The sequence below is a fragment of the Danio rerio genome, chromosome 19, assembly GCF_052040795.2.
Source record: "Danio rerio strain M-AB ecotype USA chromosome 19, GRCz13ab, whole genome shotgun sequence".
NCBI lineage: Eukaryota > Metazoa > Chordata > Actinopteri > Cypriniformes > Danionidae > Danio > Danio rerio.
Window position 1 is genome coordinate 38,729,694 of NC_141039.2, and position 15,350 is coordinate 38,745,043.

General features: G+C 34.6%; 1 protein-coding gene and 1 long non-coding RNA gene across 3 annotated transcripts in view; both read right to left on the reverse strand.

Annotated features, from left to right (window-relative positions):
• Positions 1-15,350, reverse strand: part of csmd2 (CUB and Sushi multiple domains 2) — a 543,176-nt gene that overhangs the window by 464,588 nt on the left and 63,238 nt on the right. The window lies entirely within an intron of this gene.
• On the reverse strand, positions 9,314-14,292 carry LOC148679805 (uncharacterized). Its single transcript, XR_015945370.1, has 3 exons — positions 12,919-14,292; positions 11,339-11,871; positions 9,314-11,295 (listed from the first exon to the last, which is right to left on the reverse strand). It is a non-coding gene; the product is annotated as an uncharacterized LOC148679805 (long non-coding RNA).

Genomic DNA, 15,350 nt, shown 5'->3' on the forward strand with positions numbered 1-15,350 from the left:
ATTTATAGTATTTTTTTTTTGTTTGATTATATCAAATAAACATCTTACTTGGTCAGAATGGGAAACGTATCTATATAAAACTTAAATAAACAAACAAACAAATAAAAAAGTAAAAACATATATACATAAAATAAAGGAACGAATAAATAAAAAAATAAATAAATAATATACTTTTGAAAAAAAATGACAATGCTTATTTTAGTATAGCAAGTCCTCCAGATATAGCAATGTTTTTGTTTACTAGTTTGCCTTTAGCTGACTCTCATTGCACACACACACACACACACACACACACACACACACACACACACACACACACACACACACACACACACACACACACACACACACACACACACACACACACACACACACAAACTTATAGACAAAACAGAGACTTTTTGCATTTCAGTCCAAACAAGAGCTCATCAGTGAAGATGGAGATGATCAGTGAAGATCAGCTCCAGGCCAAGAAGCTAAGAAAGAGGCAGTGTTGTGATACAACATCAGATGAACTAAAGTCTGCCCAAATGAGGCAGGTCTGGCCAGGCAGTGGTGGGGTGTGCTGAGGCCAGAGGCGGACTCCATTAGGAGCCATTTCCACATGGATGAGTCCTGCCGTGTCCAGTCCAGATTCTCCATTAGAAAAAAGAAGCACTTCCCTCTCCAATTATCCCTGGTGCTCCTTTGGGAAGAAGCAGGGACACAAGAGAAGGAAAAGGCAAGAGAAAGTATACAATTCCCTGAGAAGAAGAACAGGTGGTGGTTTACAGAGTTCACTGACGAGGGAGGAAAGACAGATTGGACTTGGACGTGTGTTTGTGTGGCAGTTTATTTTCTGTGTGTAGTCTGTATTTGCATGCAGTCTGGTGATAATGTCAGTGTGTGGATATTTGTGCACACTAGAGATGCACCGATCTTGGTTTTTAATGCCTGATTCTGAGTAAATTGCCAATTCAGATACTCGCTTCTATTTTCTTCCTCATTTATATATCTATCTTTAGCTATAAACAAGTCAAAAAACAATTAAGTTAATTATGTTTTAGCTAGGGTGATGCAGTGGCGCAGTAGGTAGTGCTATCGCCTCACAGCAAGAAGGTCGCTGTGTGGAGCTTGCATGTTCTCCCTGCGTTCGCGTGGATTTCCTCTGGTTGCTCCGGTTTCCCCAACAGTCCAAAGACATGCAGTACAGGTGAACTGAGTAGGCTAAATTGTCCGTAGTGTATGAGTGTGGATGAATGTATAAGGAGGTTTCCCAGAGATGTGTTGCGGCTGGAAGAACATTCGCTGCGAAAAACATGTGCTGAATAAGTTGGCGGTTCTTTCCGCTGTGGCGACCCCGGATTAATAAAGGGACTAAGCCGAAAAGAAATTTTAGCTATTTGTCTTTGCTAATTTAAATAGATTGAACATAAAACAATTAAAATGTCCAAAAACCCTTAAGAATTGTGTTGATTCAGCTCATTTTAAATAAGCAGTTTGAACAAGCAGCAAAAAAAAATATTTTTTAAGTGCTGTGTTTGTTGATCATACACTGAAAAAAAAAGGATTCAAAGATGATTCCTCGGTTTTACTAAAGTTAAGTGGTTGTAAACAATTTAGTTGGGCTGAATTTAAACACAAAGATAAACGTTACTAAATTTAATTTGTCTGTTTAAACTCAACATTGTTTGCAACAATTTTGTGGACATATTTTTTTCAGTGTAGTTCAAAATTTACTAATGTGTTATTAAAATCCAAAATTGTGATTGTTAACATTAGTTAATGCACTGTGGGTTAACAAGAATTAACAATTGATTATTTTCATTAACTAATGTTAAAATAAAGAAATACTGTAATAACTGTATTGTTTGTTGTTAGTCCATGTTAATAAATGATTACCTGCATTAACTAGTGCACAAAAAAGTTACCTAGTTAAACCCTTGCAGTATACTACTGACTTTGAAGCATAAAACCATGTTTTATTTATTATCTTGAATTTGCTGAAGTACAAAATAAATAAAGATCAATGTGTTAAATTTATTTATTTATTTTGAGCCCCTGGTCTAATGTTTCACCTGGCTTGAGAAACTTTTTATTTGGGTAGCATTAACACACTTATTCTGAATGTCTTTGGCAGAATTCAAATGAGCCATTTTAATCTAGAATAATCTAGATTAATTCCGAAATTAAACTAGATTTAAAAAATGAATCAATGGCCACCTATAGTATTTTTAAAGTTTATGCACTCCTACAGTATACCGAATTGTCCCAATCAATCTAAAATGATAAATTCTTTCCAAATGGATATTCAACTCATCTTGTAATATTGTATTCGCATCGCAAAATAAATATCGCAGAATAAAAAATATTGTTAGATTTTTCCAATATTGTGCAGCCCTATTGCAATGCAAAAAAAGGTTACTGTTTTGGGCCAGTGAATGAGCACATTTCTAGTGCACACGTTGCTTAAAAACACCCATGCACTCAAACTGCATGTGTGTTATAAAGAGGTTGTCAGTGTAGAAATTCTCCTGATTAAAGCCATCTGTAAATAGCCCATCCGCCCTCCTCCAGCAGCTCCAAGCACGGGCTGATTTACTGAGTCCTGCACTGCTTCATAATAAAATGTGATTAAATGGAATGTCAGGCCATGAATAATGAACCTCGCCGTCCAACCACTGTCACCACACATCAGACAGAGGTACCACTGCTCGCCGTCCCGCACTATGGCTCTCAGTTTTAAACTAGAGCTGGGGGTTAACACTAAACTGGCTGCATTAGCATGGCTGGCACCGTCTGGATTTCAGATATGGCCTTGCTCCAGTAATCATGGAGGCTGATATCTGCACAGTATGCTCCAAGGAAGAAAGCGAGCATGCAAATGTGCATTTACATATAGTGAAGCTGGACACTTTTAATAAACTCAGAGATAATTTTCAGAACTGGCTTTTACCTCACGTACATATTAGGGGGAGGGGGCGATGTTTATCATTCATAAAGATGTTTAAATGCAAACTAATATTATGGTACAGTATCATTATCACCTTGCAAAAAAAAAAACACATTTTTATTCATGTGTTTGTTTATTTATATTCAAAAAAAAATATTTATTTGTTTGTTTATTTATTTGTATTTGTGTTTATTTATTTATTTATTTATTTATTTATTTATTTATTTATTTATTTATTTTTAATTTACTTAACTTATTTTAAACTTAAATTATTTGTTTATTTTTCATTTATTAGTTTATTTGTATTTGTGTTTATTTATTTATTTGTATTTATGGTTATTTATTTATTTATTACTTATTTTAAATTTAATTTTTTGCTTAATTTATTTGTATATTTTTTTCATTTATTTGCATTTTTGTTTATTTATTTAAATTTAGTTTTTGCTTAATTTGTTTGTTTATTGATCATTTACTTTTTATTTGTATTAGTGTTTATTTACTTATTTTCATTTTAGTTTAATTGTATTTTTTATTTTATTGTATGTGTGTTTATTTATATTGTTTTTATTTTTAATTTTGATTTTGTTTTATTGTTATTTTATTTTTTCATTTATTTAGTTTTTATTCAGTTTTTGGTTAATTTTAACATATTTAAAAAAAACAATTATTTATTTATTTGTATTTGTACTTACTTATGTATTTATTATGTATAATTTAGCTTTTTTTATTCATTTTATTTATTTATTTGTGTTTATTTATTTATTCATTGTTTATTTTTAAATAAGTTTTTGTTTTGTTTATTTATTTATTTATTTATTTATTTATTAATAAATGTATTTATTTATTTATTTATTTATTAGTTTAATTAAAAAAAATTATAATCATTTATTATATTTTTTACATTTATTTTTTTTATTTACTTATTTTATATGAACCATTCAGTGAATCACCTGGGTCAATATCCATAAAACATTTTATAAATAGAGTCTCCATCTACTAGTAAGGGCAGGGTTAACCTTGTTGCTATGGATGATGTCATCAAGTTCACTAACTGCACACAGTGAATGGCTGAAAATCTTCATAAGAGATTTATTTACAGAAATAATAAAGGTTTAAAGATAAAAATATAGAATAATAAAGATTTGAAATAGCAGGTTATGCCACTGATTAAAATAATATATGTTCAACTAATGCCAGCCTCTTTTATGTTTGCTTCTCATAAACAGTTAGAGGATATGAATATAAATAGCCCTTTAATTACTGTAAAATAATCATGCATGTTATAGGATACGCAGACTACAAGTGTTTTTATGTTCGCTTAATGTGATTATGATGAGACAGAATACATGAAAATGAAATATAATATATATCATGTTTTTTGTAAAAGTACATTATATTGTATAACTGCAGATTAACACTCACTCTGCTCACACATTAACCTTCACTCATTTTGATTGTAATGTAATAATGTGCACCTTTGGTAAAGCTGCTTTAGAACAATAATTACTGTGATAATAAAAATATTATATTGTGTTATAAAAATAAACATCAATTAAATTACTTATTAAACCTTTTATGTTTAGAAATGTGTTAAAAATCTTTCTGTAAAACAGAAATTGGGGAGGAAATATACAGGGAGCTAATAATTCAAAATGTATATGCAACCACAGACGTTCATTTACAAACCTGAAGAGTTTTAATAAACATTAAATAAACGAGCTCAATAACAGACATAATAAACATAACATGGCAATGCAGCGGCGCCGTCGGTAGTGCTGTCGTCTCACAGCAAGAAGGTCGATGGTTCGAGCCTCGGCTGGGTCAGTTGCCTTTTCTATGTGGAGTTTGCATGTTCTCCCTGCATTTGCATGGGTTTCCACCGGGTGCTCCTGTTTCCCCCATAGTCCAAAGACATGCGGTACAGGAGACTTGGGTAGGCTCAATTGTCCATAGTGTATGAGTGTGAATGAGTTTGTATGGATGTTTCCCAGAGATGGGTTGCAAATGTAAGGGCATCCGCTGCGTAAAACATATGCTGGATAAGTTGGCGGTTCATTCCGATGTGGCGACCCCAGATTAATAAAGGGACTAAGTCGAAAAGAAAGTGTATTAATTAAATGAATGTATAAATAAACATAAGATACTGTACATCAATATAGACCAGCGTCAAACCTTTGAAAAGTGGTTAGCATGGTCGCCTTAAAGCAAAAAGGTTGCTGGTTCAAGTCCCGGCTGGACCAGGAGGCTTTTTTTACGGAGTATTTATATAAAAAAATAAATAATAATAATAATAATACAGCAAAATGCTATTGTAATTTAAAATAAAATTATTAAAAACAGTGAAACAGAAAGACGTTATTGCAATTTAAAATAGGCTTTTGTAGATTCATAGTTCAATAATTTACTTTTCCAAAGGTGAAACAGATTTTTCCTTATCCCTTCTCATTATCGTCGAAAAACAGCTGTGCTGCTCAATAAACTATTTAAGCTAACTTAAAACATACTGTAGTTTCAAAGAATGGCATTTATTGTTAATATTTGAATGATATTTCCCCCCCCCCCCCAGGGTAAGAATTATTTCCGAAAAATTCAAATGAAATTTAATTTAAAACTTCTACAAAAAAAATAACAATAATAAAAATGGAGCAGCGCAGTTGTGCTGTGGGTAGTGCTTGGGCCTCACAGCAAGAAGGTTGCTGATTTGAGCCTCTGTATTTCTGTGTAATTGCATGTTCTCACCGTGTTGGCGTGCGCTTTCCCCCTCAAGTTCAAAGATATGCGCTATAAGTGAATTGGGTAAGCCAGGGCTGTCCAAAGTCAGTCCTGGAGGGCCGGTGCCCTGCTAATCTTAGCTCAAACTTGCCTCAACACACCTGCCTGGAAGTTTCAAGTATACCTAGTAAGAGCTTGATTAGCTTGTTCAGGTGTGTTTGATTAGGGTTGGAGCTAAACTCTCCAGGACACTGGCCAGAGTGTGGACATCCCTGTGGTAAGCTAAAATGTCCGTAGAGTATGTGAATGGGAGTGAGTGGATGTTTCCCAGTGATAGGTTGCAGCTGAAAGGGCATCAGCATAAAACATATGTTGTATAAGTTGGTGGTTAATTTCACTGTGGCAACAATTAAGAGCCATCAGTCACGCCAAACACATTTTCCATTTTAAAAAAACATTTTACAACACAACTCTGAATAAGACCATAAAAATGCATCCAGACAACGACAAAGAACAACAAATGTTACCACCTGTGTGCGTTTTAAATCCACACTTTCACAACATCAACCTAAAGCAGTCTGGCCTTCCACTAATCTCATTCAAAGGATGAAGGTGTGAATCGCTGATGCAGCCTTATTCCAGCAGGAAGAAGGACACCCAAGAGAGAGGAAAAAAGACAGGAGGAAAACGGATGCAGGGGCCGGATTCTGACAGGCAAGCAGAGAGAAAACATTAGGGGATAAATTATAGAGAAAGAGCAAGGGTGAGCCAGGAATACGTTACATGTGCGTACATCTATCAATCCTATGACACACTCCAGTGTAGCTGCGATCTGAAGTGAACGAATCGACAGCTTGCTTATGTGACGGTGGTTGGAAATTCTGCAGGCTCATCTAAAGCTATATGTGAAATGTCCATAAATAAGTGGGTCGTTGTGTGCATTGTTCTGCCTCAATGCAGAGATCCTCTGGTGTGCAATAGGACAATCCTCTATATGGTGTATGGGCAGAATAATACATCTATAGTTTAATAATGTGCAATATTTATTTTGTGGGACAGTAAGGTGACTCAGTGGTTAACACTGTCACTTTACAGCAAGAAGGTCACTGGTTTGAGTCCCGACTGGGCCAGTAGGCATTTCTGTGTGGAGTTTGCATGTTCTCCCAGTGTTTGCGTGAATTTCCACCTGGTGCTTCGATTTCCCCCACAGTCCAAAGACATGTGCTAAATAAATAAACTAAATTGACCGTAGTGTATATGTGTGCATGTAAGAGTGTATGGGTGTATCCAGTGCTGGGTTGCGGCTGGAAGGGCATCTGCTGCATAAAACATATGGTGGAATAGTTGGTGGTTCATTCCGTTGTGGCGACCCTTGATAAATAAGGGAATAAGCTGAAGAAAAATGGATGAATGAATTTGTGAATTTTGTGTTGTCACAATATTTTTCGATATTTTTTTTGACAATGTAACGTTTATTTTTGTACAATCTAGCATTTTATTTAAAAATATGTCTTTTCTATTTTTATATTGGAGCTTTGATAATTAGTTTTTGAAAATGGTTTATATCGTATTATTTAACATTTCTACATCTTTAATTGAACATTTGCAATTTTGAGATTCTAAAAAAAGTCAGAAATATAAAAACATGAATAAGCACATTTCTAAGTATATATTGTTTTTTAACAAGTAGAAAAATGAAATAGTTAAAATATGAATGAAATATATTATAGTCAGAAACGATTATATGATTGGGAAAATACAAATTAAAAAAATAGCATGAACTAGAGCTGCACAATTCGTAAAAAGATCACAAACTCGATTCGACCCCATAGACGAACTTTATCCAGCATTTGTAAGATTTTGTCAATCATATTTTCAAGTTCAGGAGAGAAGCAATGGTGGCCACACAAGTCTTCACATGTTTTACATATGTTGTTCAGCAACGTGGACATCTCCAAATGGTGATGAAAGAGTCACATGCTGTATTTATAAGATTTAATTTACTCCAAAAATTTCCTTTCTGTCTTCATGTAATGTATTTGCGACTGCAAAATCACACGTGATGTGAGCTGACCGCCAGTGTGTTATCACAGAGAGGGAAGGTGGGCGCGCGCCTCTGAATGAACTCTACTTTAGTAAACAGAACCTGCATATGCTGTGAATAACAGGTAATAAAGTTGTAAATAACATTCAGTTTGTGGCACAGAGTGATCGTTTGGCAGCCGCGCGGGAAGTATAGACAGCACTTAGCAGTGAAAATGAAACCAAAAGTGCACACAGTGTTGCCAGATGTAGCTGACTGATTCCAGCCCAAAAAGTATTCAAAACTCGTCGAAATGCAAAAATACCCACCCAGTCTTCTGTATTCACAAAAATCAGGTCAGTGACAGATTTTAAGCAGAAAATGAGAGATTGTAAGCATGTCTCAAACACAATAATTCAACATCAGAATTATCATTAGCATTAATGACCTGGACAAATCTAAACTCTGTGTAAGTCCAACATTCCAAGTCTATACAAAATTTTGCATTTTAACCAACAGTACACACACATAGCCAATTGATATTTTACCATGTTTGAGAATAACAATAATAATAGCCCACTCATGTTAACCTTTATTTTATATTTACAGAATCGTGAGAATATCATGATCTTAAAAAAAAAAAATGGATTATGTCTAAATTTTAGCCAAAAAATTCACCAAAAAATTCAGGAGAACCGAACACTTCTTTTTTTTTTTTCATGAACCGTCCCATCTTTCATATAATACTGTTTGCAAAAATATTTAAAAAATAATATATATGTATATATATACACACACAATAAATATATAACTTTTAAAATGTCATATTATGAAAAATTTGTATTTGCATTACCATTATTAATAATATTTTGTTATTATTAATACAAAAAACCCCTGCTAAATTTCGCAATCTGTAATGCCTATTAATAACTCCTGTACAGCAGTCCCACAGCATTCTGACACTCGAATACCCTGTCATTAATGTCTAGTGGCTGTCAATTGGCATTTTACAGTGTTCGCTATAATGTTAATGTTGTTTTTGGTGTGTTTACATTGATGAATATGGCCACTATGTAAATACAAAGTACAGTTACAATCTTATTGCCACATTAGATCATTATGATAACATACTATATGCCTTTAGTGATTTCCTGAAGATAAATACCAATAAAAAACACAACTGGAATAACTACAGTACTCTCAATCGTCTGATCTCAAATGAAGCATCAGACCGCGAGGACATATGATGACATGTGCAGGTGGTGTAGTGCTGTCCTAATTCTTAGGGGTAAATTTTGAAGCCCTTGAAGGGGCAGGGGTACAAAAATAGAATTGGGATTGGGCCTTACTGACTCCTTGTATTATAGGCTGGTAAAAGATTGTGATGGTATGATAACCTTGGGTAAAAATATTAGTTTCATAATATCACAGTATTGTAATTAATTATTGAATATACATTTTTTTAATGTCCGGGTAAAAAAACAAAACTAATTTTCCCCATTTAACCTGGTATATATTTTTTTACATTCAAAATATTTTGAAACAATAAATTTCAGCAAACATTAAATGACTTCTGCTGTCTTAATTACTTTCAAAAGCAAGATTATCAACTTGACAAGGCATCTTTGGATATCTTTATTTTCTTTGGATATAAAGTAAGCCACTGCAATGTTCAGCTATACAGCATGCTGGATGTTAGTTTATATTTGTTTTTCAGATGTTTCCTGAACCATAGACTGAAAAAAATCAATAAAATTGTCTAATGTGTTTTTTAAACATATTAAAAAAACAACAAAACTTACAAACACCTTTTTAACAATGGTATAACAGAAAATGTTAACGATTTTAAAACCTTGACTTTCCAAAACCGTAGTAAACCTTAAAACCAGTTATCATCCCATGCCTAATTACAGGGCAAAATTGTATTACAGATACATAGAAAATGTTTTTATAAATTATCTATTTTAATACAAAATTGATTGTGCTGTGAATTAAAATACAAAATTGTGTATGGAAAGCATCATCAATGCACTGTGATGCACAGAGAAATCGAATTGAACTGAATCAATGGCACGATAGTCATAACCGAACCGAATCGTGAGACCACTGTGTGTTCACACCTCTATCATACATTATTTCTATAAGTCTCACACAATTTATTTATTTATTTATTTATTTATTTATTTATTTATTTTTACAAAAGTCTTGACAACTCTATCATTGAGTTTTTCATTTATTATTTGAGTGAACAGAATTGTAAAAATGTTTTTGTTGTACTCTCCCGTTCACTGCGTTCTAAGTTTACCCAAATATGATGACGTCGGCTGCTGAAATCCGGAAATGGGAATCCATAATATCGTTATCGCAGTAAACACCAGAAAATATGGTGATACAATTCGCCAAGTCCAGCTCTGGATACAGTATGAGGTGAGGTGATATGGATTGATGGCGTTCTGGGCTCAGACTGCTGTGTCCAACACAATCTCTGCCGTATCTCTCTCATCTTCAAGGACTCCAGCGTTCCTGGATGGCAGCAGTTCTGCACCCACTGGAGCGCCTCGGAGTGGCTAACGTCCAGGGTAAAAGCTGTCCAATTATCCTTTCCTGCCATTACTTCCAACCTTCATAAACACATGTTTCTCCATTCCGCCTACCCACACACATTTCCACTCAAACCACTTCTCGCACCGGAGCTATTTTTGCATTGCTACCTTAATGGTTGGATAGTGTAAGTCTATCACAGCTCATAATGCGTAAGATGAGTGGTTTAGTGTTTAAGACTGGATTACTGTAATGTATCTGACTTAAAAGTATACACTGAGTGAAAAGCAAACACACACACACACACACACACACACACACAAACACACACACACGATCTGAGGCTTAGGCCATCTGCTTGAAACATCTGTGAGTAAATGCATCAGTGTGACATGCAATATCCGATCCAGTCTTTCTTAATTAGTGTTGAGCGTTGTTTGTGTGTGTTTTTTTACCAGTGCCAAATCAATACTTTAAAACGTTAGTGGTGCCTGAACTGAGACTTTAAAAAGAAGGTTAGATATTTTGGGGGCTGTGCAATATGACAATACATATCATATGGACAAACTAAAAAGTTTATTGTTTGATAATATGCTTTATCTTTAATTTCGTGGTGTCATAAAATATATTTACAATAATACTTTTTTGGCATAATTTATATTGAACGCAATATGACGGAGACATTACGGAGACGCATACAGAAACATGAATAACTGCATTATGATAAAGTTGTGATCTTGAAAAATACAAAATTTACTCTTTTTATTTAGCAATACTTTTATATGTTTGAATTGCAATCATTAGTTTGTTGAAAATTAATGAATTAATTAATTTTCTTTTGGCTTTAGGCTGATTTATACTTCTGCATCAAGCGCACATGTATGCTCCAGTGTGGCCTACGCATAGTTGCATAGCCTATGCCATGGCAGTCGCCGATGCTGATGTGCACCTTTTAAAAAATGTAACTACACGTCGCAAAAACGTGTAGCGCAAGCTCCGTGATTGGTCGGCTTGGTATCGCTTACGAGTATGAGTGGAAGTGCGCGCCGCGCGTGCCTGATGGTGCAAGTGTTTACAAGTGTGAAGTCTCATGAAGGAGATCTAGATGGAAACTGTTGTTTTGTGTTTACCTTATGATTATAGTTGTTGCACGTCCACCGATTCCCGACTCAAAAAGAGTGAATTTGAGCCACTTGTGCATTAAAGGGTCATGAAACCCCCCACTTTCGGTTTAGGTCTACTTCAGAATTTTTTTAAAAGATGCATCATAATGGGCGTGGAGCTCCGCAAGCAAAGGGCAGGAGTGGGCGTGGCCAGCAATGGAGAAAAAGGTGAACTGTTGTCAGTTAGCTCACAAAATGAGACACAAACCGTGAGGAGATGCATGATTTTATAGTTTACAAAGTTAAAATGCAAAAAAAAATAAACAGTAATTTAATGCCCTGCTACATTTGTTATTCCCAGTTTCATATACAGATAACCACAATTTATATCATTATAAAGATAATTGTGTTCATTTAAACACTATAAAGGACTTTTTTCCTCAATCCCCGGGGTCTGAATGCAGACTCAGTGCAGCAGGTCTCTTGCCCTGTCTATTATAACCATTAGCCCTGTTGGTAATCTAGAGGATTTAAGCAAACACAGCAGCACGGCGATGTGTCTAAATCAATGACTGTAAAAAATATGGAAGAGGCGACAGCCCTTTTTCCCATTGAACGCCTTGAGGGCAAAACGCCTGCTTGACGGGCACAAACTGTCGCAAAAGACTGCTGAAATTGGAGCCAGACATGCGCAGAAGGATTGTCTGATGGAGCCAGAGGAGGAGCCGCGAAAATGAGCAGAGTCGAGCTTCCAATCAAACGCTTTATGTAAAATCAACTACGCCCCCCGAACTTCTCAGCATGCGTTTGCTGTCATATCAACACAAATGGATGTAATAACGTTAACAAATATGAGGGTTTTATATATTCAATCGCGCCAGCTCCAGGCCGCAGCGCATAACTTACTCGCGGCGTCGCGGGCTGATTCCGGCTCGCATGCGGCAGCGCCTGCTCGCTCGGCCGCCGCATCTGGCTCGATTGACTCGGGCTGGAATTGGGTAGTGAGTCCAGGCATCCGGAGTAGGTCCAGCAGAGGTAACATTAGTCAGTCTGAGCTCTAAGAGATAAGTCTCCGGCAGGCGAGAATCTAGCCGGAACTGTGTTTTGCTATCTGGGTGGCTAGGCGTGTATCAGCAAACTAATAAAGCCCGAAAAAAGCCCTGAACTTAGCGAATAAACAGTGTTCCACCAGGATCATGTATGTCAGAAACTATAGTTTACTGCTGAACTCATTTTGTCATGGTAAAATAACACAGAAATCCAATAATAACACTTCAGTCTCCTGCCGAAGCTCAGACGCCGCGCTTTGAGAAACTGTCAATCACAGCTGTCAATCACGATGACACGCCCAGCATTAAATTACTGCTAAAAACAAACTGTTTACAAAAATGAAGATCTGCACCTATTTCAGCACAATAACCAGTGCCTTAATCGACCAGAACTATCTTTCGGGACATTTTATTGCAAGTGTAATATTTTTTTTTATTTGGGCTCAAGTCTCCTTCATTAACACGGAGGAGGCGGGCTTTATAACTTGTACTGCAGCCAGCCCCCAGGGGGCGATCTAACGGCCGAAACCTTCACTCAAACGCAGGCTTGCGGCACACTTGGTCTAAATGTGAACGAACTTATAAAATCTGATAAAAAACTGAAAAACTGATAAGAACGAATAAAAAAGAACGGATAAAAAACAACGTCCGCCATTCTCCAGTTCTCGTACTGCTCTCCCGACAAAAATGCTTGTACGACCCTTCATAAACAGCTAAATACTGTGTGCCGTGAGTCCATGTCTCACAGCTTGGCACTGGCAGGTCTGCCTTGCCTTCAGAAAGCATGCATAGTCATGAATAATTAAGAAGCTGGCTCTTCTCATAGGATAACAAAACGCCGCTATGAATAATAATGAGAAACCGACGCGTCATCTTTGCACTTGCAATTTTGTGCTACGTTGTCGATTTTGATTCCGCCCCAAAAATCATTTTAAACCCGGAAGCTGAAATTGACAAAAATTGACAAAAAAATCTGACAAAAGCTCAAAATTATCCAGTTTTTCTCTAAATTAAAGCTAACAGGTGCTAACATTGTCTTAACTGATGCTCAACACACACAAATCTGTTAAATCTCAAAAAAAGTAGTCGAGGGTTTTGTGAACCTTTAAGGTAGCGTTCAGAAAAAACAAAACACCAGAGAAGAAACTCTAGTCTTTTTGTATCCATTCCATATCAGAAATGAAGTCCATGTTAGTGTTCCATGTTACATTCCATGTTAGTGTTGTGTGGATATTATGCAAATGCGTTCCTTTGATAAAACTGTAGATCAGTGTCAGGCAAAAGATTTGAAAAATATATCGACTCTTTAAGGTATTTCAAAGCCTTCAAATTACACATTTCTCAATATGAGTGTTCAATATGAGAAATCCACTGAAAAGGCCTATACTGTGTAAAGTTCTCAAATCTGCTGAAATCTCCATGGCGATTCCTCATTAGTCCGTTTTCTCTGATAATGGTCATGTCAGCACAAACAACATCAGAACTAATGGCACACACTGCTTTCAAATATTGTGTGTGGTATGAGTTAAGTTGACCAATTACTGCTTGTCCTTATTATCTAAATATGTATCTTTCAATCTTAGAGAATATATATGTACAATGGTAAAGACTTTTCTATATTGAGATCTTCATAATGATGCCTTTTTTTCATGTTTGCCCTTTCTCGATTTAATTTTCTGAGAACAAATGTTCCAGATCAAGGAGGTGTATAAGATGTGTGAATTCTAATTGATCTCAGTTGCTTGGCTGACAGACACACAGACATACACACAGACACAGACACAGACACACACACACACACACACACACAAACACACACACACACACACACACACACACTTCCAGAAGTATGAAATGTATACAATCCCATTTTATATTAACTGTGAGCTACCTTTGTTTTAATAGATACATACAGATAATACAGTAAACAAGACAAAATAATCTGTAAATAATAAATAATATAACATATATTATAAAAAAAGAACCATTATAAATAATGTTCATTAAAATATAAATAAGCCAACATAAACATATGGATATATGCATATGGAAAGTACCTAAACAAAAAAAAATGCTAATTAAAATAAAAACCTAAATAAAATGTAAATATTAAATAATATAAAATGTATAATTAAATAATAACCATTATAAATAATGTTAAAAATCATATAAATAAGTCAACATAAACGTAGGAATATTAGCATTTGGAAAGTAAATAAATAAGTAAATAAATAATCAAATAAATAAAAAAATAAAAAAATGTATAAATAAACTGTCAATCTTAAATAATATGAAATGTAAAATAAAATAATAACCATCATAAATAGTGTTCAATAAAAAAAATTAAATAAGCCAACATAAACATATGAATGTAAGCATATGGAAAGTAAATAAACTAAATAAATAAATAAATAAATATATAAATAAAATCCAAATAAACTAAAAATAATACAAAAGTAATAATCTTACAATAGCACAATACAAGTTTAACAAAAGTCCAGATAAAAATATAAATGAAAGCTTAAAAACACCAACATTAATGAAAAACTATGATATATTAAAAAGCAAAAGAAACTCAACAAAGAAATAAAATAAAAGCTCAAGTAATAAATAAGTAATACTTAAAATGCACAGACAAATAAAAGCACAAATAAAGCCCAAATAAATAAGCAAGCAAAAGTTATAAAAAAAAACAGAAGTAAGCAAAATCCATCAATAAATAAAACAACAGTATAAAAAGAAAACAAGTAACAAAACAACGGATCAGATCATATATAGAAGCTAAAATATATCAAAGCAAAAACAAAAGCATACATAAATATTGATAAAACACCAACTAATATCACAGAGAATGTTTTAGATAACTTACTGAGCTGACTAACTAAAGCTTGACCTCTGCTCAACACTCAATGAAAGAAAGTTGCTCAATCAACAGACTTCCTGTCCCCTCCTGACCTCAAAGCACACAAAACACTGATGTAGTGGGCGAG